Source organism: Canis lupus, chromosome 3 (assembly GCF_003254725.2).
Source record: "Canis lupus dingo isolate Sandy chromosome 3, ASM325472v2, whole genome shotgun sequence".
Classification (NCBI taxonomy): Eukaryota; Metazoa; Chordata; class Mammalia; order Carnivora; family Canidae; genus Canis; species Canis lupus.
Genome location: NC_064245.1, coordinates 68,417,765 through 68,442,894, shown reverse-complemented (window position 1 = coordinate 68,442,894; position 25,130 = coordinate 68,417,765). Strand labels below are relative to the sequence as shown.

Sequence of the window (25,130 nt, the reverse complement as noted above, 5' to 3'; positions counted from 1 at the left end):
CAGAGTTGCAATTCTTAATTTAAGTGGAGAAAGTGCTCTCTGAATAGTCAGATCCCTTCACCCCACTCACAAAGTAGGAGGAAGCCAAGTTGAAATTGTAGGCAGGATAAGGAGAAACTGATCATCCTCTCTCCAGGAGCGAACCAGGTAATATTGAACAAATGGAACGTTCTGGAAGTTTGAAGCCCTGAGCTGGCACAGGCAATGAAAGAATGCTCAACTGTACCTGGAGCCCAGGCCTCCTGCTTTGCCAAAAGCAATGATGGCAGCTCCCATCTGCAGCACTTGTTACTGAGCAGACACTAGGCTGGCAACTTCGCACACTGGGCCCCTGTGATGCTCACTGCCAAGTCTTGAACAGAACTGATCTCCCTGCAAGAAAGTGAGGCTCAGAGACATTCAGGGCCTTGTCCAGAAAGGTAGAGGCTGAGCTAGGAAACTCCACCTGAGCAGACAAAGTCAGGGATGTCGCTGCCCCTTTCACTCCTTGGTGATGCCTGGAGTAAGGGTACATGTAGTTGCTGGGCCTGACGATATGCTTCTCTGGTCCTGTCAAACATTCATATCTGGTAACGATCTTTTGATGAGGGACAGGGTTTCTTGGAAGGATGAGCAAAACAAACCCTCCTCTTCCCTTTGTAGATGGATTAAAAGGTTCCAAAGAGAGATCTAGCCCCCTCTCCGTTCACTCCCCTTTATCAAAGATGCTGTTTTCTTGGTCCTGCAGTGATAAGCCAAGCTCTGATTTGCAAAAATGTAAAAAGGCAAAAGTCTTCCCCATCAGTAACATTAGGCTTCCTTGGGCCCTACCACGCAGGTGTTCACTGCATGCCAGGCATGGGTGACACAGGGACAGCCCACAGGATTTTTCAGATGGAGGTTCCCTTGCACTCGAAATTAAATCCAAATTCCTTTCCAGGCCCAGGGATCCCCCAGGATGGGAGCTGCCTATCCCTCTGGCCTCAATCTGCTTCTTCAAGCCAAGCTCCCACCCCACTGACCTTTCTGTTCCTTTGAACACCTCCCAGCTCTGGGCTCCGGCATTTATTTGCTGCTCCCTCTCTTCTAAGCATCCTGAGGCTTAGGCTTTCTGGGCCTGGCTCTTTCTTGTCATTCAGATTTTATTTCAAACACTGGCTTTCCCTACAACACGGGCCTACCTGCTCTCTTTTAACCATATTCTTTCCCATCATCCTGTTTTATATTCCTCATGTACTATCCAGAACTATATTTGCTTGTTTGCAATGCCAATATCAGAACCTCCCAAATGGTGTCCTGACTCCTCTCTGCTGCATCCCCTGGGGCCTGGTATGATTTTTGTGCACAGTGGGTGCTAGCGATCCTATTTGCTGAATGAACACGTTGATGTAGCAGAAGGTTAAGCAAATGGCCCAAGGTACTGAGAAAGGCTCTTAATTCAATAGAAGGACATTCTGAACAGTTTGTCTATGAAAAAGGCTGTATCAGATGGTAGTTACTTCTTCATCCCGAGAGAGTCAGGCAGAAACCAGATGTTGAAAGAGGGTCTCAAGATTTCTAATGGTGACTGGACAAGATCACCTGAGAGTCTAGAAAATATTTTAATTAAAAAAGGAGGGGAAGCAGTGAAATAACCCTTCAAAATATTTTAATTTTCTCCTTAAGTCTTCTTATTACATAATTCACATCATGACCTAGATTTCAAATGTAATTAACTACAATATATTCCCTCAGTCCCACCACTGCAACACATTCATGGATAAAGAGAAATAACTAGAATATTCCACGAGAGGTAAATTTAATGCATCAGAAATAGTGCTGCCTATAATCCCTCTGTCTATGGACACCTTTCCAGCCCCTCAACAAATACTAGTGGCACAGCTGGCACAGACCAGTAGCTCCTCTTGGATGGCAAGGAGGCTCAAAATGCTCAACCACAAGTCCCATAAGGGATATAATGAAAGGGTTGGAAAGGAAGAGATTACTAACTGGGTGCTCAGGGTGTTCCAGGCAGTGAGCATGAGTACACAAATGAACTCAGAATTCTAATACTCGCAACAAAACTAGGAGGTGGTTATTCTCATTTTATCTTCCTTTTTTAAAGCAACAAAAAGGTAATGTGCAGTAGTGGGGAAAAAAAAAAAGAGCTTTTGCAATTGGGCAGATTCAGGATGGTATCCTTATAGCTCTCTGAACTCAGGTAAGTGTCTTCCTTGTCTGAACGGCAGCCCTTTTGAGAAGGGCTCAAAATACCCCTCTGTAAAATGGGCAAAACCTACTTCCATATGGAGGCCATCAACATTAAGTTGGCATTAAGTTGGTAAGGACATTTACCCTTGCCAAATATATAGCACAGGGCTTGGCACACAGCAGGCATTCAACAAATGTGAATGGCCTGCCTTTCTCCCCATGACAGATATTCGATCAAGCTATTAAAGTTCAACGACCTTCCCAAGGTCACAGACCTAGGAAGTGAGAGAACGAACATTCCATGGGCCATCTCTAAAGCCTGCTGTGCTTCTTTTCCTTTGAGTGGTGGTATCTCCCTGTGGGCAGCAGGGGAAATGCATTCCAGACAGAGGGGAGAGCTTATCCACGAAGATGAGAAGAGTAGAAAGGATGAGAGAGATTATACTGCCAGACAAGAACAAGCATCCAAGGGTGCTGAGTGATTTAATTTTCTGGAATGTACTGAAACCTCAGTAAGAACAACAGAACTGCCGTTTCCATACCCAACCAAACTTCTGAGCAATCAACGGAGTAAGTGTTTTTGTTCAACTTTAGGAGTCAAAAACATCTTCACTTTCACCTTTAAACAACTACTGAAGAGCACAGCGTGGTGGTGTCAAATTTCCATCCTTGGCAGGTCAGCTTGGAAACCAAGAAGGAGGAAATAGATTCAGCTTGTGCCTGTCAGTCTATGAAAGGACAGTGATATCTCAAGACTTACATAAATATTTATTTTCTTGAAATTGCCTGCACATGACACTCTTCAACAAATGTTGACACCCGCTTTTGTTTGGATTTACTTATGGTAATTGCTGTGAGGCCTACCTCACATGGGGTGGAAAGGGTTCAGGGCAGAAAAGACCCAAGGTCAGTCCACATAATGTAAATAAGTTTCCCTGGGTCACATCGACTGTCTGGGGAAAGGAGGTGTAATTGGTCCATTTTCCCCTTGAGAACGAAGAGGACTTTTCGAACGCTGTTTCCTCCAGCCTTACTATGCTGCCTGGTGTCCACAGCAGTGCTGGGAGTTCTCCCTATTTATAAAAGCTTACCTGGATAACGAACAGAACTCTGGAGAACTGAAGGAAGAAGGTATCTGGGCAAGCCAGGGAGGGCAGCACGGCGTGACAGGGATTTGGGGCCACAATATTTCTATCACAGTCTTGTTTCTGAGCCTCTGAGAACTCCACAAAACCATGAGGATGAAAAATGCAACGTGTCCCATAGGAAGTCTGAAGCCAGTTCACATAAGATTCTTCTCCAAGGAGATGAAAGATTAGGGCCAAAGGACCTGAATGAATAGTTGCTGGTAGGGGGTGAGTACAGTGTCCTTCCCAGGAGCTCGGGATGCCCCATTGTAATTGCCTAGCACAGTGCTTTTCAAACTCAGACGTGCACACCGGTCCCCTGGAGATATAGTTCAAAATGCAGATTCTGATCCAGGAGGTCTGGAGAGAGGCCCAAGAGTCTGTATTTCTAACAAGCTCCCTGGGGGAGCTGGCCTGGCCACCCTAAGCCCTTAGAATGGTAAGGACCCCATGAGTTCCAAATGCCCGGGGCCCATTCAGGTTCAGATACTATTCGCCATGGCCTTGGGCCGGGGACGGCCAATGTTCCTTTGGTTTTTGTTTCTTCCTATTGTTGGGGCAGTTTGTTTTTAATTCCAGGACTGGAAACTATTCATGGTAGACAAAATAGAGAGGGACCAGCCTGGCTACAGAGGTGGAATTAGCTGCAGAGGGGGTTAGAGGGAACATGCTGAAATTAACAGAGGATTTAGAGCCAAAAACGCTGGTTCAAACCACAGCTCTATAATTTCAAATCCACAAGACAGCATTGAAACTTGGAGCCTTAGATCCAATGCACTGGCTCTATATACTAATTGCAAGGATTAACTAAAACGCTCTATGTGGATGCTGAAGATATTGCCATATTGCCTGGCCCATGGCAAGCCCTCAAATCATGGTAGCTATTTTTGTCCCTAAAAAAAAAAAAAGAAAGGCTGTGGGGTATAAATGGGATCTGGGGATGATAATTAGTCAAACACATTTGTTCATGATCCAAAGTACTGCAGTGACTCAACCAAAGAGGAGCTCAAGGAAGAGAGGACAGTGACATGCAGAAAGGTTCCTGGCTGTCTGTCTGGGAAGGGGCCATGCAGTGGGTCCTCCCTCAACACCCCCTGCACCTGCACGAGCGAGGAGTGGCCAGGTGTGTGCAGCGGTGAGGCCCCAGCGAGAGAAGAGGAGGAGGAGCTGCTCAACGTGTTTAATCTGCCTGGCTGTGCACAGAAGGCAGCAGTGACCTAAATAAATCCTTCATTAGAAGCAGAAACACGCTGGCACAGGCAGTACATGGCGCAGCTCTGTGACAGGAGGGCGGATGGGGCCTCTCTTATTACTCGGCGCAGCTGAGTGGAAAGGGGCCGTGCTGGTAGGCAGAAGGCAGGGAGGCCCACTGCCTTGACGTACCTGGGGGTGTGCAGCTTCAGTCTCTGCTCCAGGTGGGCTCACCCCCACCCCCAACAGGGGTCATGTGACTGTGGGAGCTTCTGAGCCCAGAGAGTCATCACCGCCCCCCACCCCCAACAGGTGATGAGCAGCCACAAATCCCTAGCATGTCCCCCAGAAATAGCCAGCAAACACACAGGGTATCAGAAGCCCAAGGGCCATGTGCCATCATCTTGTCTGGTCCTTATCCCTGCAGGATGGGTAAGGTAGGAGGAGCATGGGAACCTCAAGGTCAAGAGTGCAGAGGCTAAACCAACTTGGAAATCCAGGTCTCCTGTTTCCCACCCCAGCAGACATGAGACACATGGAAATCTGTGCATCTCTTGTGTTAGGGCAGAGGACATTAGGATAATCTGGGGCTGGAAATAAATGTGAGCAAACAAAGGAAATTCTTCCCCTAGACGCAAAGTGGAGGGGGGATTTACCTCATTTCTTAAGCCAGTTTATATGGACTGAGTGTCTGTGTTCCTTCAAAATTCATATGTTGAAGTCTTAATCCACAATGGGATAGTATTTGGAGGCAGGGATTCCAGGAGATAACTAGGTTTAGATGAGGTCATAAGGGAAGGACTCACAACGGGATTAGTGATGGGATAAGAAGAGGGACCAGGGTGTTCTCTCTGCCATGCGAGGACACTGCCTGCAAGCCAGGAAGAGAGCTCTCAGCAGGAGCGGAGTCTGAGGGCATCTTGATCTCAGACTTCCCAGACACCACCACAACTGGGGGGGCTTGGCGGGTGGTGATGGTGGGGGGCGGGGGATGTATGTTGTTTTAGCCACGTCGTCAATGGTATTCATTACAGCTGCCCAGGCCAAATAATCCACAGCCCTTAACAGGGAAAAGCAAAGACAAGAGGTTTCCCTGGGACTGCTGCGTATTTCTTGGGGTAACAGGTGATATCTGGGGACAAAGTTGGCTGGCTGGTGGGGACTGCAGCAAGCATGGATCTGCCTTAAGGACCCAGCTTCTGTCAACTGCCCAGATGTTGGAGACCAAGGACCAGCGCCTGATCTTTGAAGTTTTCAAGATCCAGCTATGGATATTTATGTGAAAACTCCTGATTTTCATGAGTATCACAGACAGGTATTAGTTGCCACATAAGGTGAAGGTGGGGAAAAAAAGACTGACAGGTAAGCCTGCACACTGATGATGCCTGAGGTCCAGACTCTGCCCAGAGGTGATTGTTTTTGCAAGGCACCCACAATGTTTCTAAAATTGTTCTCAGTTATGGGGGATATAGAAACGATCCAGCCGTTGTCCTCAGAGCACCCTGTAAAGTAGAAGACACACACAGAAGGAGAGTCCTCACCATGGTCAGTGTGACCATAGATCTGGCCACAGCTATGAGACAGCCCGGAGGTGACACTGAGATGGATGGAGGAAGAGCAGGGAAGCCCCTATATGATCCCTTGGAGAGGACAACGGATGTCCTGGCATCATCTGGGAGGAGACTTGGGGTCTGCTCCTACGCTGGGGCTGGTTGGGAGGTACGGTCTGTGGGACACAGTGGCAGGTGTAAAGCTGCACCAGCCTGCAGGTGTGGCATCTGGAGATGCTTCGGGCTCAGGGATTTAGAAAGACAGGAGGGAAAAGAGCCATGGAAGGAAGCGCCAGGTCCTGAGCCCAACTCTCAGTGACATCACTTACGCGCTCCAAGTTGGGGAGAGTGAAGGGAAAATCTTGGAAACCGCTGCTCATGTTTGGCCCAAGATTTTGTCTTTCCTTTTGAGTTATGCCTGTTCTTGGTTTAACACGATCATTTAAAAACAGACACTGAAGTGAGCACTTGGCATTGACAGGCACCGTGAAACGCACCAGCGGATCAGTGAGGAAGAAGCGTGCCTTGCCTGTGAAGAGCTGAGGGGAAATGGCACATAGGGACAATTAAAGCGGGCTGCCATCGCTGGTTTTGATTTTGTATCACCCGTGTTTCATCCCGTCCTGAATTAAATAGCTGCTGTTCACGTGATGGCCCTGAATAAAACAACAGCACAGGTTTTGTTTTTTTTTTTCCTCTACTGCACACACACATGCACATGCGACTATGATGTCTTTCTATCCCTCACTTGACAAACGTGAAAAACATCAATCAAGTTGAATATTCCTTTATTCAGAAGCTCCAAGTTCTACAAAATGGGTGTCTTATCTGCCTCTGACTGGAGCTTTACTTTCTCTATACAGGGTTTACTTGACCAGGGAGGACCTGTCTAATTATCTCGCTCCTGAAGGGCTGTGTAATCTACCCAGAAGCACACCTAGACCTCACACTTGACACAACCTTCTCCGGGATCTCTTGTCACCTTGTTTCAGTATCGTCAGATTAACTATCATACTACATGTGAAGTTAAAGCATCACCAGCCCGCTCACTTATTCTTTCTGAATGTTGATGCAAAATGATTTGCATTTTGTACTTTTAAAATATTATTCACTTCTTATGACAAAGTATTTGAAACAACCTGGCATTAGGGGAAGACATTCGGGAATCATGATGAATTATAAGAGCTCAGATGGGGGAGGCTGGTGGTTAAGGGGGTGGGTTTGAATTCTGGTTCATCCCTTTCTCCCCCTTGGAGATCAAGAGCAAGTTATGTGACTCTGTGGGCCTCGTTCTGTCACCTGAAATGTAGGGCTGGTAACAGCGTCAACCTTGTAGACCGTCATGAAGATTAAATGGAACTTAACACATGAAGCGCTAATAAGAAAACCCTCGCCAAACGTCATCATTGCCACTGATCTCCGGCTTCCAACATTCTCGCTGAGAAAGGTCCTACTCAGGCATTCAATATCGCTCGCACAGATCATTCCGGGCACATAAAATGCATCTCTGCAAAGTCTTCTTTGCTTGAAAGGGCCAATTAGGGGCACCTGTGTGGCTCAGTGATTGAGCATCTGCTTTTGGCTCAGGGCGTGATCCCAGGGTTCTGGGATCGAGTCCCACCCACATCGGGCTCCTTACGGGGAGCCTGCTTCTCTCTCTGCCTATGTCTCTGCCTCTCTCTCTATGTCTCTCATGAATAAATAAATAAAATCTTAAAAAAAAAAAAGAGCCCATTATACACACAAGTGAACAGGATGCTGAGCTGTGGCTTCTGGAGGTAAGGTTCTGCCCCAAGTTCTTCCCTGATTTCTGTGTGACCTTGGTAAGGACGCAGAATTACTGTAAGTCTTGTTTACAGCAGGAAACACTCAGGTCATAAATTCGAAGATCCTCTGCCCTCTTGTATCTACCTAAAATGTGAGGGCTTTAGAGAATCAAGAAACAAAACTGTTTGTCATGGCAAGACACTATTATGCAAAACTCCAAACAAAATGATTACTATGAAAGTAAACCATATAGTTTCATCACTTGTGCTGGCATCAGTCTAACACTTCAAAGGTTAAAGGTGGCAACATATATTAAATTTCTACACTGCTGAGGTCTTTTGAATAATGGGAAACAATAGAGCTTCTAGCAGGAAAAGACGGTTCCCCTGAGTAGGATCTCCCTAACTGCACCTGCTTCTTTGGTTCTATTCAGATCATATTCAGTGTTCCTTCAATGAATATTAATTGAACTTAAGACCTGATTAAAAGGTGGGTCAATTAGATTTGGGGATAATCTATGAAGGATGCTTGGCCATTACTGGAACCAAACAAGATGACTAGCATTATATGGGATGTTTCTCAGTGACAATAAAATATACAATTATAAGAAGCCCTTCAGCCTGGGGTTGGGGCAGAGGGGTTGCATGTAGTGTGCTAAGATTTCCCTTTACTGTACCCTAAAGGGTCAACTTAAAAACCTTCCCGGCTGTATGGAGTGAGTTTACCCCAGGGTTTTTTCTTGCTTAGAGTGAGATATGAGTGAGCAGAATTGCTTAGGACAACAGAAGAGGGATGAGAGCCTGCCACAGGAGTCCAGCTACTTGGTTCTTACCACATAGAATACTCAGAATCTCTCTAAATAAAGGAAGAAGAAACCTCTGAAGAATATTAGCATGCTGAGAAAACCAAAGCATCTGTCCATCCAGGATACCCATAAAGCAGAGCCAAGATCTAAATAGACTTGCTATGTACCAGGCACTGGAATTGGAGACAAAACTGACATCCTGTCCCTTCCCTCAAATGCCTCATGCAACACTGCAGGGGTCAGGTGGAAACTGTGGGGAAGGGCGCACAAAGAGTGTGGCAAATGCATTGGGGTTAGGTCTGTAAGGGAGCTCCTGCCAGGCTGCTTGTTAGCAGGGCAGAAAGACTCACAGACAACAGAATAATGTCCATACATGCATCACACTTAAAACCATCTGGCCACATTCATGTGTCATGAGATAAGAACTATAGCAGGGACACCTGGGTAGCTCACTGGTTGAGCGTCTGCCTGTGGCTCAGGTCGTGATCCCGGGGTCTAGGGATCAAGTCTCGCATCGGGCTCCCCACAGGGAGCCTGCTTCTCCCTCTGCCTGTGTCTCTGCCTCTCTCTGTGTGTCTCTCATGAATAAATAAATAGAATAATTTTAAAAAGAACTGTAGCAGACTGACATTTAGAAATAGTTTATTTTTGTGTTTCAAGATCAATGAAAAATGATGTGAGAATGCATTACCATGTTCCATTGACTGCACTTCTTTCTCCAACTCCTGGTGAACCAGAAGGAAAAAACAAAGGCATTATTAGCTGGGGAGGGAGTGAAGGAGAAACAGGAGTCTGCGTGGGATTTTCTATATTACTCCTTCTTGGAGCTATGTCAGTTGAGTTTGCAGGGACCCTAGTAGGGTTCTCTCATGAGGGACCCCAGCCAATCCCTCCCAAAAGGAATCTATTGGCCAAAATCTGTATGAGTGTGCACGTGTGATTGCGAGTACTTATGTGTTCATGTTTATAGGCATGTGTGTATGCACCTATGTGACAGCTCCAATGATGAACTGAGTTTTCAAGACTTCCTGATCTCTAACATCCCTCAAGGCCATTAACACATTAATGAAGCCAACACGAATGTTGAGGCCCTGCAATCTGCCAGCCCATAGGATGTTTCTAAGACAATGAGTTTCCAGGGGTGCCAAAAGAACAAAAGTGACTGAGGCTACATTGCCTTTTAACCTTGACAACCACTTTCATCCCCCCCACCAACTGGTCTGAACATGCAGGAGGGTCTTGTCTCCAGATTGGTACCAATCCTAAACCAGCAGGCTCATTAGTGTCCAATATGTCATGGGAAAGGAGTAGGATTGACAAGGAAAAATGGTTCCAATTAAATGAGGCTTTGAGGATCATACTGAGATTTCTGGTTTTGGCTTTCCATAATTCATCTTCAAATGCTTAGAGTCACAGAGACAAAGACATTGAATAATGTGAGTTACCAAAATGGATTAGAAAACTGGATTTCAAGGGGACTTCCTCTTATGAATACTATCTTCCTTCTTCCTTTCCCCAGACACTGCCCAGGAGTCTAGGCCCAGGACACAGACCTCAGGCCTCCTGAATGCTGGCCCTCTCCCTAGCATTGACCAGGGACACCGGAAGAAGATGGGTCCCCTCTCAGCCCCCAGGGGTCCCACTGTCTAGGAGGAGAGATATGGAAACAAATACTTCTAACTCAATGAGGTTATGAAATCGACACTATTTTAGCAACTTCAAAATTAGCCAAGAAGAGGGTAGTTTGGGACATGCTTCATGGAAGAGACCCCTGAGTAACATTCTGAGGTCTGGTGGTTGGACAAAAATCAAGTTCAATGCTTTTAATCAAAATCTGACATAAAGCCTATGAAAAGGACATACGGAAATGAGAGAATGGTGACAAAAGATCTAAGCAAGTGAGTTCAGATCTACTGGGATTGTCTTAGTTATTCGCCCATGGAGAAGTCACTTTCCTCTCTGGGCCCCCACCAAAGAAAGGGAATGCTTTTTCTATCATCCTGAGTGGCTATAAGAATTAAATAAGGTATTATAGGAAAAAAAAAAAAAAAAACCCTTAGCCCATCTGACACAGGATAGGTCGATCCTTAATACATAGGACCTCAATAATATTTGCTCAATCAGCAGTAGCTTGATGACCTTGGCTTGAAGAGAAGAACAGAAGGACACTAATAGCCATAATTTAGGTTTTATAACAACTAGTCTGCTTAAATAAATAATTGTCATAAGAAAGAACAACAACATTCCACCAATTGGCAAATCAGAAAAAGAGCATTCTTCGGTGAAAGCAGAAAATTCTGTTGTGTAGATAGCTATGCAGAGAGATGCAAATGATTAGAAAAAGCCAGAATTCAAAGCATAAAGTGGCCCTTAATGTAATGTTTTTAAAGGACAACGATTATGAGATAATTAGCCTTTGTGCCATCTTTAGCAGAGGACCATAAAGCACTACTCAAGTGAGAAAAGGCAGCAGGTGAAGGCACTTGTGAACACATGGGAGAGTTGAAATCAGCAGGTCCTGTGGCCTGTGTAACCAGGATCCTAACAAGAGGCTCGATGCCAACCCACAGCCCTTCTGCTGCTTCTTCAGGAATCTGTGTGGTGAAGGATGAGTGGCTGGTGATCATAAGCCTGCAAGGCAGGCCCGAGCATCAAGACTGAAGGTGTAAAGATGTCCCTGGAACAGGACTGGATGAGGCTGGGGTCCTGCTGGGATGTGCTGGGGTCATGGCTGAGATAGGCAGGGTCCTGGGTAGCAGTGACTCTACCCAGCAAACATTTTCTCGGACACCCTAATTCCCTGGTGGGGGACATAGGATAGTCACCCATCTAAGCTCCAGAGAAAGGAAGTGCAACACCAGCCTCGTCTCAGAAACTATTTCTATTTCTCATAATGGCACTTTAACTTCCCAACCCCACCACCGGAGGAGACCCTCCCACCCCTTCTCACCATGAAGGTCCCCCTATCCCTCAGCAATCCTGCACCGACATCCCAGACCCGGCATGAGGGGGTGCACAGCTCTAGAAGCAGTGGTGTGTCCTGCCCTCCGGGGAAGCTTTTTCCTGAGGGATGCAGCTGGGCCGGCAAGTAATTACACCAGTGTCACCTGTGTGGGAAGGCACGCTCCAGGACGACTGAAAAGGCAGGGCCCCAGTCAGGCCACGCTAGGCTAAGCGAGATAAACACCCCCTCCTCAAGCAGCACTTCCTCCCTTAGCTGTTTGTCGCATGTGGGTTGGTGGCAGGCCTCTGCTCAGTGAAGTCTCGCAGAGACCTAGAAAGACAGAGCACCTGCTGTCTCAAATAGCGCATGTCACCGAGTCAGAGGGGAAAAGCAAATGCACAAGGCATGAGCCGGCTCTCAAAGCTCTGGGCCAGATGTGACACACATCACTTCACTTTGTGCACAGCAAGTCACACGGCCATGCTGACCTTCAAACAGAGCACAACTCTAGGGTGGTCCACAGGGCTACCAGGAGCATATTCATCACGCAGTGGGGGCAGTGGATCGGGACAACACCCTAGACAAGCCTGAGAGAATGATAGTCTGAGCCTGGGGAGAACGACAGAAGGAACAACTCCCACCACACAGGGTGGAATGTCCACAATCCTGACTGATTGAGGGGACTCGGGGTGGCTGTGCTGTGGTCTGAAGGTGAGGTGTCCTGTAAAACAGGTAACAGCAAGGGAGAGGCTTGAAAGATGGGAACCGGAGTGCCATGCTGCAGGAGGTGAATTGGTACTACTTTTATTATAAAAAACAAAACAACAAAAGGAAAGCTAGCCTTCTTTGATCATCCACTGAGCACATTAAATACTCTGTAGGAATCACCACATTTCATCCCCACAACTGCGAAACACAGGGTATCCTTAATCATTTCTTGGATGCCAACTGTCTGCCAGGCAGGTTCAGGTTTGATCCAGCTTTGGGAGCTCTGGACAACATCTCCAGCCTCCTACAATTTAATCTACTGAAACAGATTAAACATTAAATAGGTAAGTGTATAAAAATGCATAATTAAAAGTCATGAAGACTACGTGAAGTTTAGAGATTATTACCTTGCCCCAGGCGATGCTGCCATGAATCAACGTGGCTAGCCCCACATCTCTCCCTGTGTTTAAGGGTCCTGCACTGAAATGCTAATGCCCTAAGTCATGGGGATCCAGGACATTAGGTTCTAAACATCAGGGGTTAGGGCAGGGACCTGATGAGGTTTTGCAAAATTTGCTTGGGTCATGGGGAGGGATTAACGTAGAGAACTACTGCAGATTGCAAAAGATAGTAAAAGTTACAAAGCTGGGAAAGAAAATCAAAGTGAAAGGAGAAGAATAGAAGATTTGTATTTCAGCTGAAGACAGCTCAGTCATGAAACTGAGCAGGACCAATCGTCTGCTGCAAGGACTGCAAGGTACGAACAGGAGTGTAATAGTTGCTCAAAGGCAAGAGAGACCATTTCGGGGTTACTGTATTCAATTAATTGCTCTCTTCCACCATTTCAAATGACTGTGTGCCTCTATTTCCTCTTCTGTAATTCTGACCTGTGGGCTTGTGAGCAAATTTTTGGCAAATGGAACCTACTGGTTTTTTTTTTTTTTTTAAGATTGTATTTATTTATTTGAGAGAGAGTGCACAAGCGCGGAGGGAGGTGTGGGTAGGGGCAGAGGGAGAGGGAGAAGCAGGCTCCCCACTGAGCAAGGAGCCCAACCAAGCTGGTGCTTGATCCCAGAACCCTGAGATTAGGACCTTAGCAGAAGGCAGGTGCTTGACTGAGCCACCCAGCCGTCCCCCTACGCGGGAATCTTGCACAGGCTTTTCAGAAAGATTTCCTTCCCCGATTAAAAGGAGAGAGTTCCCCCCACCTTGCTCACTTCCTAAGTTAGAGCAGGATGATGAGAGGGGCCACTGCCACCTGGGAACACCACGGCCCTCTCACTCCTTGGAGGGGGATCAGCCAGGAGGAGGAAGCAGGCTGGAAAGGGATACACAGCTAGATCCTCAAGGACCTCCCTGCTTTTCAAATAAAATCAGCCTTACCAGCACAAAAAGGTAACAGGTGCTATGAACTACTGCATTATGGACGTTTAGTCTGTACTAGCTCAAACAGGTGTTTTCCATGTATTACATCATGTGATTCTCACCACAAAAGCCCGTGAGGAAGTACAAATCCAGTGAACAGGTAAGGCAACTAAGGTTTGCAAAAACAAAATCATTCCTCCAAAGTCATATAATAAGCTCCCTTCTGGAGCAAGGGGGATCCTCTTGTGGCCAGAGTCACCACAATCTCCAGAGGATGCTCTCCCCTTGAGAAAGACTGAGGAGGATGGGCCCATCCCCATGGAAATGGTCGGTTCCTATGCTGTGTGCAGACAGGGCTTAGAGATCAAAAGCATGAAACCACTTCACGGGGAGTAACAGGGCAGGAGAGACGCCGCCCTGAAACCCTCTTTAGAAGAGCTGATGCTTAACAAATGCAGATTTAAAACCAAACCAAGAGCAACAAACCCCCTTGCAGTTGAGAGGACCATGAAAGGCACCATGGGCAGTCCCTCCACAAGATGGCACTGGGTCCCTTTGTCTTTTGTCTTTATCTGTGACTTTGTGCTGTCACAGATCGGGAGAGAGGCCTGAGCTTCACTTTTTATATCCCATTCCCTGTTTTCGCCCAGCATCTCGCCAAGACAGCTTTGTGTCCTTCCCTCAAGGGCATGGGCATTCAGTTGGGGTCCTGAGAAGCCCTGGGGAAGGGTGGGGAGATGGCATGTACTTAAATGACACCATGGGGATTTAGACCAAGTCTCCTGAAGACTGCCTCTTTACAACACATCCTGGCCTTCCCTGTTCTTCGAACTCTTCTGGTTATTATTATTTTTTTATTTAAATTCAATTACCCCAGATAAAGTACATATTTAGTTTCAGATGTAGTGTTCAGTGATTCAGCAGTTGCGTATAACACCCAATGCTCATCCCATCACGTGCCCTCCTTAACGTCCATCACCCAGTTTACTCCATCCCTTACCCACCTCCCCTCCAGTGAGCCTCAGTGTGTTTCCCAGTGTTAAAAGTCTCTATGGTTTTTGTTTTTGTTTTTTTTTTAAATAGTTTCCCTGCCCTGGCTTGTCCAGTTCCTTTTCTTCCCTTCTCTCTTGCTTGGGATCCCCCTCCTCTCTCTACCACGCCTGCCCTAACAGCCCCTTCTATACCTTCTCTCCATGCCTGTTTTTCATCTCTTGGCTCAGAAAATGAAATAAGTGTTGCTTAAATTATACAAATTAAGTTTAGAGAAATAAAGAGCAAAAGTCTCAGATGCTCTCCCATGAATATGATGCGTGAGATCAATCCTGGTCTCTGACGTGACCCTGTGCAATCTAGAGCTTACGGCTGGCTTCTGACATCCCAATAACGGCCTTTCTTTTTATGTTAACCATGATTCAGGCACTGTGGCAATGCTTGCCATACTCATTTGGTTTAATGTGCACTAAACGATCATCTGCAACAATTTAAATTTATGCCCATTTTGCAGATGTGGAGATGGAGGCTTATTAGCGATGAGAAGTAATTCGCCCCCTGCGGTGTGGCTGAGAAGCGGCAAAGTGGATTCTAACCAGATCTCAAGTTGCAGAAGCCTGTGTGCTAACTGTTGTGTCATTTTGCCCCCTTTCTGGTCCAGGCTGCGCAGAAGCACATGGCTAGTGAGCATCTCGGGTTAAATGCGGATTTAGTAATGTTCTCTGCAACAGAAACTAATGATCTGGGCATGAGCAATATCTCAGTACCTAGGAAAGCCTAAAACTGCTTTGGAAAGTCCACATGCAACAGAAGCCTTGTTAATTTAGTTCCCCACCAGGTTATTACCTAAAATGGAAACGCAACATTTTCACAGCCATCCTCAGAACAACCTACTCCAGTGGTCTTAGGGGAGCTCTCTGACTCAATTTATCACCTGAGGTCATCTACTTGGAGGAGAAAGTCTGGAATGCCCCGGAACAGTTTTATTAGCTTTGGATTCAGCGGATGAGGGAGCGTTTGCAGGTGTGGGTTTTCAAAGCACAAAGTTTCCTTCAGTGGCCTCAATGGAGCCCTTGTGTGGGCCTCGTCGTTGCAATCCCAGCCCTACAGGAACGTGCTCGGAGCAGTATTTGTGTGGAATAAGGCACTGCATTGGTGGACTAGACGCTACCCTGGTGACCTCATGGGGTGGAAAGACTGTCTTCCAGAGGGTGTTGGGAATAATCCGGCGCACACTGTCACCCCTTGGGAGAGAATCTGTCTCACTTACGAAGTGCACTGTGAGACCTCATTGGACTCACAGTTCTTTTGCTTCTTTGAGCAAACAAATAAGCTTTTGCCTTGCTTTGATCAGTTGCTTAGCTCACCAGAGAAAACAACCCTTCCTTTTTCTCCTTGGACCACACCCTGGTCCAAGGTCAAGATGACATCACCATCAAGATTACTGTGCCCTCCCTGTTCCAGCTTCCTAAAGTTCCAGGACTTTCACCAAAGTAATCACTCAGAACCGTCGCCACAAGAATAGGAATGTTTAAATAAAAAAATAAAATGCAGGGCCTTCAGTTAGATTTGAATTTCATACAACAAGGAATAATCCCTTAATATTTAGAATCTGGGATACACCTGTGCTAAAACATTACATGTCGGTTCTCTGAAGTTCAAATTTAACTGGATGTCCTGTATTTTTAGTTGTAAAACCTGGCAATGCCACACAAGAACATACGTGTTCTTGAGCATTAGGCTAAGCGTTGCATATTGGCACTCTCCTATCATTCTCATTAGAACGACGACAAAACTGAAGCCCAGAAAATTGTCTATATCTCAGGATGACACAGTCCGTAAGGGCGAGATGACAAATTCAAACAGATGTGACTTCAAAAGCCTTGCTCTCCCCACCACAGGGAGAACTCCAAAATCTAATCCCAGAAATCTGTCCCTGTCACCTTCGCCCTCCTTCCTATCCAGGACACTGGGGGGAAAAAAAAATCTGGTGTAAGACGTAATTTAAATAAAGTGCCAGCGAGTTTTCTGGAGGAGGCAGCCAGCCCGCGTTCGCTCCTCGCCACTCGAGTATTTATTTTTCTGAGCACAGCGAGGCGAGCATGCTTTTCATTTCAGCTGCATCTGCAATCACCTTTCTCCTGCTGTATTTAACTGCTGATACAGGACTCTGATTTACTAAACTAAGGAGTGGAGACATTTACATAAAACAGCTTACTGCAGGGTGTACCTAATCGGCAGGAATTCTAGGGGAAATTCAACAAGACACAAAATGCATCTCGGAAAGTGCTGAAATGGAAGTTCTCCACGAATGAAAGGAGATGCGAATGTTTTAAATCTAAATATATTTCTTCGTTTATATAAAAATATGGGCTCCTCTGGTCCTCCAGGGACTTAAGGAGTTCCACCTTGAGCCATCTGCTCACTGCAGGTGGAGGAGAATCGCGGCTGTGGATCTGGGGTCTCCCGTCCGTCCTCCTCCTGAGGATCTGAGAAAAGTTGCCCAGACTTATCACACTAAACAGAAATAAGGAATTATTAGATGTTTCATTCTTTTCTCTTCTTTTCCCCCCATTTTTAAAAAATTCTTTTAAAATCTCTTTCATTCTTTGCATGCCAGAGTGCTTTTGCACAGCCAGGATCTGTTCAGCGAAGTGGGAGGGGGGTGTAAAGATGCCAGTTATTCACCTGGATTGACCACACAGGGAATCCCTAATGGGGACCAATGAGGCCTCAGTGAGGGTTTGGGGGGGGGGTCTATACAAATGTTGACTCTGTTTTATCATCCTTTTTTGGCTCTTCTCTCCATGCCTCTCTCTTTCCTTAAATATTTCTTCCCTCATGAAACCTTCCCTAGTTCCCCCAGAAAGAAACGTTGCCTGTTGTTTCTTTTCTGAGTAACCACTTGGAAGGAGGCACACTGTTCTAGAAGCTGGTGGGAGAAACACTGGTGCTGGTCCAGATGTCTGCTCCCCTGGGGCAGGGATTCTGATGGAGAGTCAGAGAGGGTAAGCAAGTCAGCCGAGGAAGGAACAAGTAGCAAGATAAACATTACTGCCACAAATCCTGCTATGAGACAAAGTATTGCAATGAAAGAAATAAACACAGTGATTGGAGGGAGGTGTTCTCCAGGAAAGGTCTGTCCACAAGCAGAGGCCCAAGCACAGGGCCTTTACCACCCCACCTGTATGCAAAAACATGCTAATTTATATGACTGCCATACTGTAAATTCCCTATAAGGAGAAAACCTATTTTTTTTTTTCCTGCATAACTGCCACCATGGTGACGACAGTCAATATCCAAAAGCCTGGGGCAGTTTGGGGGAGGGTGTATCAGGGTTTCAAAGGGCATAAGTACGGTTCACACATAGAACCAATTTTTAAAATACTTCATGAATAAATGAAATAAAAATATTCTCATGAATAAATAAATACAGTCATTTCATGAGAGACACACTGAGAGAAGAGCAGAGAGACATAGGCAGAGGGAGAAGCAGGCTCCCTGCGGGGAGCCCGATATGGGACTGGATCCTGATCTGGGAACTCCTGGATCATGCCCTGAGCCCTTAGCCGAGGGCAGACAGAACGCTCAACCGCTGAGCCACCCAGGCATCCCAATAAATATAGTCCAAAAAAAACAAAAAGAAGGTGCCGAATATCACAAACTCAGCAGTAAAGACAGCCTTCCTACGCTACTTGCTCACCTTAGTTACCTACTCTGTTGTCATCATTTATTAATGTCTTCCATGCTGGTCTACAATTTCCTTGAGGACTGGTCCTTGATGGGTTTCATTCATGAATGTATTCCAGCACTTAATCCAGTGTCTGGCACAAGGTGGACACTCAATAAATGGGCTCAGTAGTCAATTTCATTAAAATTAAGAGAACAGTCTGCTATCAGGAGTTTACCCACAATAGCAACTCCGAGAATATAATCAAGGGTTCAACCTCCAACACGCAGAAATCTTTCATGTCAGACAATGACATTGTGCTTTGAATATGTTGAGTCAGAGACTGAACTGAGATCCCTGGCTACCCGCCTGAGGTACCCTGGATTCTCAGATGGATCTTCCCCTGATTTACTCTTAGCACATCACTACCTAATGTAGGACAGATCATACTTCTTTATTTTGCTTTTGTCTGTCCCGTCCTCTAGAAGGCAAGTACAAGGGCAAGGATTTCCATCTGTTATCCCCTACTGATGACCGGCGAGTAGCAGGATCCTTGGTCCATGGTCGGAACTCAGTACGCACATGTTAAAGGTCTAAATGTGATTGTTGTAACTGCCTCCTAAAACAGGGGACAGGAACAACACAAGCAAACACTCCATAAACACAAAGGTCAACTCACTGGATTGCCATCTACACAGCACACCCTATACAACATTGCCCCAACATTCCAGGTAACTAATATTACTGAGTCTCATATTCCCACCAATTTCTCTTCTAACCCCAGAAACCAGAGGCCATATACCGGAGGCCTGTGGGACAGATATAAGGCCTACCTACTGAAGAGTTCTGCTTGGCCCACATATTACTTTAAAATATTGACTTAGCTGCTGGCACTTAAAACTCAGTAGGTTCTATCTAAAATTGTGAACTTACAGCCCATTTAGGAGGAAAAAAAAAAAAAAGGAAAATAAGATGTGGCAGGGCTTGGCGGGAGGTCCAACTGGCAACCCTAGGTTGGGTCTGAGCTCCAGTGGCCACACTTCTGGCCCAGGCCCAGGTCCTGAGGCCCCTTTCACTCAGGCTGTGACAGGCCTGGCCTCCGAATGCATTTCGGTGTGCGACCCCTGCTGGAAAGTTACCAAAAAGCAGGCAACATGGAGAAAAAAAGTAAAGATGCCACTGGGATCTATTTCTGTTATGTTCAAGCCATTCCTCGGAAGAATAATGTATTCATTTTTCTAGAACTCTGGTGGTACCACATAACTATTGACAAACTATGGCCCGGTAAATATTATTCTAACGGCCTGAAAATGCTATGAGCTTAATTCCCTGTGGGTAGAGGAGGCTGAGAAAGCTTCATGCCGGAGGCAGGCCTGAAGATGGATCGGGAGAGGCTGTCCATCAGCTGGCTACAATGCTGGCTAACTCAAAGAGAAAAAGGAATTTACTTGAAGACTAAGGATTACCTCTAGGAATTGATTAGAAGTTGAAAAGCCAGGCTTGTTAAAAGAGAAGGAATGAAGGGAACCTTAGTTAGTGTCAGGGAACATGTCAGGATCATGCCATGGGAACAGCACCCCGGGGAAATCCTGAGATATTCATGCTGCTGCTGACGCCACTTGATTCACGACTCTGGGTGGTAAATGAACACTTAGCTGTCCTTGTGTCCTTTAGCTAGTCCCTCAAGATGCCAGGTCCCAGGTGAGATCATCCTATGGACCTCGGCTCAGGGCCCGGGGAGACAATAAGGAGAGAGAGAAAGCTCCATGAGCTTTCTTGAAAAGTCCCTCCATGAGCACCTACCAACATGCTGAAGTCCACTACAGATGAGGAGGACTTTAGGTAATGAGGGGAGGGATAGGCAATGCAAACAGTGCAGCGGAGCAGAACAAGAACAGACAGACCAGAACTCCAATCTGGAATCCTTTGTACCTTCAGAGAATCAGTTAACTTTCCTTCTGATCTGCAGATTCCAGATCTTTAAAATAGAAATCATGCCATCTGCCCATGCACAGCACAGGGTTGCTGTGAAGATTCCATTCAAGCATTCATTCACTCATTTCAAAAAATACTTATGGAGCCTTTATTAAGTGGCTAGGCACTTAGCTAGGTCTTGGGGGCAAATCTGGACCACCGAAAATGAGAGCCTGTGCTTTATGCTGATGACAGTTTTAGACAAGGGAGATTCAGGTCATCTCCTGGAACTGATCATGTATCACTTTTCCCCAACTGATACGCTCATCTGCAACTATCTTCCGTTTCTGATTAATCAGCATCAAGGCCCTTCCTCCATATAGATATAGTTATATAGATATAGATATATAGATATGACTTAGGACATATAAAATCCATGAAGTTAAAAAGAAAAAAAAAACTCTAAAAAAATTTAACTCTGATTCTGAAAACAGGAAACTAACCATTCTGAGAAGCACTGAGGCCTGGCACTAATGGATTTCAGGTGATCACAAGGAGATACTGGACCATTATATGAAATCCTCTCCATTTAAAGTTGAGCATATGCGATTCACGCAGACATACACAAATTGTAATTAAAATTAACATTAAAATAGACCAATAGGAAAAGCACGTTAAGTAGCCCTGAACATTTTCCACCAGGGTTTTAGAATTGCCGAAATGCTCTTCACATACATTTTCTCACTTTCTCATAATAACCTTTCAGTCTATTTTTCAGAGGAAGAATCTTGAGAGATCTTCTCCCTGAGAGAGGGAAAGATAATTTGCTTCGGGTCTAGGGCAAGAAGCTGGCTCCAAATCCAGCTAGCAGGCTCGCCAGCCTCCCCACTTAGGGCAGTTTCAGAGGGAAACACTGGGTCATTGGTGGAGTTGAAGGAAGATAGATCAAAGCTGTGGGAAACAACTCAATGACCCCCTGAAAAGTTCCTGCATTTCCTACATAGCAGCTAGAACATTACCACTCCCCAGCTTCACCTTCACCCCCTCCAAGACTAAGACTGTCTCTCTGAACAAGGACTCTAGCTTGGAGACAAGCCCTGCAACCTGCTGTCTGAGCCCTGACTCATCAGGACTTCTCCATCATCTCCATCAGGACATCAATATATTTTAGTGTTGCTCTCCCCAATCTCTAGCCTCAACAGAGAGAACAGACTCAGTACTCACGGTGGGTATGTGCTACCCTGGGTAGATGCCCTGGCAGAGGGAAAAGCAGTCCATGTTTCCAGCCCCTCCAGTCACCACCAAACGGTGATTCCAGGTAAGAAAAGCTTCCACATTGCTTTCCCTTCAAAGAGTTCTTTCAAGGCCTTTCCAGCAAAGGAGTTTCCTCTTTTGACAACAAAAGCACAAGCCTCTACTGTCTTGTGGAGTCCCAGGAAAGGGTTCTGAACATCTACGCTGTGCAAAGCACCTCTTTAAGCTGGAGGATTCATCGCTTCATACCAGGGTTCCCAATGACAGAACTAAGACCCCTGGGCTTTTCCAGATCTCAAATCCAAGTTTAACGTACCACTCTTTCTCACCAGTTTCCCAAAGGAAAAAAAAAAAAAAATTCCCATCTTAAAGCTGCAGTGCATCCTACACCAGGCTGCCTCACCAACCCTCACTCAATGCTACTGTCCTAATTAACTCCTGGGACTTAGGAGTGAGTGCGCAGTCACGAAGTTGTTGATCCCCCCCCCCCCACACACACACACACACTCGGCTGAGAGTTAGAGGGACCCACGGAAGCCCGGAAAGGCTCCTTAAGAAACTGATCTTTTTCTTCCCAGCGCTGGAGAAAACCTTATGTAACACAATGGTCCATTTGAACACGTTCCTTCTTCAATTTTATGGGAATAAAAGAACGTAAGCCCTGGAAATAAAAAAGGGTAACACGGGGATGCGGATTTGCAGCCGAAGCGTCCACCTCCTGGAATTTCACGAGGTCAGGCTTATTCGAGGTCAGACTTACTCTAACTGCACCCAATCTTTACTGAAAACGCCGAAAGCAAGAATAATTCCAAGCGCCAAAGGATGGGCTTTAGAAATACAGGCAGGCAGAAGTTAGGTTAAGTTCCCCCTCCCCCCACCCCGCTCCTTTTTAAGACGGAATTCCTGGAATTAACCCTTGAGTGGAAGCTGATCATTGCATTTCAATCTTTTAAAGTGCGATTGGGCTGCAGAGCGAGAACGCACGAGTTGGGACCCAAAGGATCCTGCGTGCGCCCGGGCTGCAGCCATAGAAGCCGGCCAAGGAAAGAGCCCGGGACACTAGGGACCCCTCGGGGGACCGGCTGCCCAGGCGAGCGGCGGGCGGCGCAGCCGAGGGCGGTGCCGGGTTTCGAGAGCGCTGACCGAGGGAGGAGGACCCGGTACACTCCACCCGCAATCCCTTGGTCATTCCTTGCAGCTGCTCCCAGCTAGCAGGGTGCCGCTGCTGGGAGCGCAGCGCGAAGAGAGTGGATTTGGAGTCGCCTCCCCAGAATCTCCCCAAAGCATCTTCTCGCAAGTAGTGGATAAAAATAGCCCTCGGATAATGCTGGGGGAGGAGCGAGACGCGCGCGAGGCGAGGCACCGCGAGGCAACGTCTGGTCCTGCACGGTGGAGGGTGGAGGAGGGATGCGGCCCCGCTCGCGAGCCAGCGGCCTGGGTGCGCGGGGAAGCGCGGGCGCCCGGCGGCGGAGGAGGTGACTTGGGAGGCGCAGAGCGCCGGCACTCAACCGCCGAGCCCAGCGCACCCCGCACCCGCGTCCTGCATCCCCGCTTCTCCATCCTATTCCCCGGCTCTGGAAGCCGGCCCTCCGGCTCCCGGGACAGGCTGGGGCCAGAAGGGGGAGCAGCGCGCGGTCCGCGTCCGGCTGGGAGAGCGCACCTGGAGACGGCAGGCGTGCGAGTGCGCCGCTGGGGCCGAGAGGGGTCCACTCGCTCGCTCCGCGGGTGGGCGCCACGCCTCCCCCGACCCTCACCTGCCGCCACCACCCAAGGTGCTCCAAATAGAAAGACGCAGGGGAAAAAAACAATAGGTAAAAAGTAAAATGAAAAGCAGGACGGTGTAGAACTGCCATTCGGAAAAGAGGCGACCTACTGCCCGTAGCCTTCATCTCTCTCCTCCCGAGCATCCCCGCCCCTCGGGAGGTGTCCCACCTTCTCCTCCACTCTGGCCAAATGCAAAGGCAAAGCAGACCTCGGTTTCCCCCCCCCCGGGATGCTCTCTCGACTCACTGACTTTTGCTGACTGTATCCCTGGCCCCGGTTCCCAGCCGGAGCGGTACCCGGGCTCTGCTGCGCGCGGCGCTCCGGCTGCCCTGCACCGTCCTGGGGAGATGCGGCGGGCACCAGCGAGCCCCCTGACCCGGCTGGGAGAGGATCCAATGCACAAAGTCACAGACCCGAATGTCTGTCCATTAAAAAAAAAAAAAAAAGAAAAAAGAAAGAAAGAAAAAAACAGAAAACAGTCCCTCAAGATTTGCAGAGCTTATTAGGCAAGCAGAAGGTGAGAAGGATGGGAAACCCCGGGTCTCTCCTTCCTCGTTCCCCCAACATCCACTCCACTTGCTCCAGCCCCGACTCACCTTGGGCTCTGCGCTCGCTCCAAGTCCCAGACGCCAGGTGAGGGCCCCCCGCCCCCCCCCCCCCCCCCGTCTTGCCACTCCCCAGGCTGGCTGGCCCCCGCCCCAAGCGCGCTGCACTCACCTGAGCCGCGCCGCTGTCGAGCCGGTCCGGCGCCCGAAGTCGGCTCTGGGGCTGAGCCATGGGCAGGGCCGCGGAGCACCGGCGGCCGGCGGACGAGCTTCGGGGCGCCTCGGGACGGCCGGCCGAGGCAGGGGCGCGGGCACCCGCGGAGACCCGGCGGTGGCGGCGTCTGGTGGCTGCCGGCGCGCCGGGGACTGTGCAGGCGGGAGGCTAGGCGAGCAGTCCCGCCGAGGGGAGGAGCGGGAGGAGGAGCAGGAGCAGGAGGAGGGGACGGAGGAGGCCGGGCCCTGAGGGAGAGCGCGCAGGGCAGCGGAGGATCGCGAGCGCCCACTGCTGCCCGGCGCGCTCCGCTGCGGCCCCGAGTCCCGCCGGCGCGGCGTGCGGGCGCCCGGTGCTCGCCTCCCGCCGACAGGTAGCGGACGAGCGCATCCCGGCCCGCCCGCCCCGCGGCGCCGCTGCTCCGGGGGCGGGGACCCGCGCGGCCGGGAGCGTGGGGCCGGTCGTGGGCTGGGGGACGCCTGGGCGGCGAGGCTGGGAGGTCGGGTCCCCTGCGGACCCCCTGCTGGGGAAGGCGAGGCCCGTGCGCCAGCCCCGCCGCCCCCGCCCCCGCGCTCCCCGGCCCCGCGCGGTCCCCGGTCTGCGCCCCTGCCCGTGCGGCCTCACCGCCCGGTTCCTTCCCCGCAGGTGGCCCACCTTAGGCGCGCGTGCCCCCTGCGCCGCCCTGGAGGCCAACGGAGCGGCCCCCGGAGCGCACACGGCCGCCCGGCGCGGACCCCCCGCGCAGGGAGCGGGGTCCCGAGCGCCCCGGCTCGGGCTCGCCACCGAGCACGCCCTGCCCTTCAGCTTCGCGCCCCGGAGTGGATGCGGATTTACCGGGAGAGCGCGGAGAGTTCGCCTCTGGTTTTTGCTAGACCCCAGGGTGGCAAACGTCAGCTCTGAAATGAAGCAGGGGGTGTCCCCCACCCCGATCCTGTGGCTGGAGGTTTTGGGGGGAGAACTCGACCAGCCTCCAAGTAGTTCAACTTCAGGTTTCAGATGTCCAGGGGCGTGGGGTTGGGATCTCCTTACAGAGGCCCGACTGCCCGCTGCCCGCTGCCCGCTGCCCCGTTTACCGACCGAGCCCGAGGAAGCTGCCCTTCTAGGCAGGCCAGCCGACAGGAGGAAATGAGCAAGGAAAGAGAAAAAAAAAAAATTG

The 25,130-nt window shown here is 48.6% G+C and overlaps 1 protein-coding gene across 2 annotated transcripts in view; it reads right to left on the bottom strand.

Moving 5' to 3' along the window:
- HS3ST1 (heparan sulfate-glucosamine 3-sulfotransferase 1) overlaps positions 1–24,078 on the bottom strand; it is a 30,330-nt gene extending 6,252 nt beyond the window's left edge. The window contains exon 1 of one of the 2 annotated variants that reach the window (XM_025437487.3): positions 23,936–24,078. The gene's annotated coding sequence lies outside the window, so the exon portion shown is untranslated. Of the gene's footprint in view, positions 1–226; positions 22,524–23,935 lie in introns of those variants that run through there. The other variant, XM_049108622.1, reaches the window with a different exon arrangement.
- Positions 24,079–25,130: the final 1,052 nt, after the last annotated feature.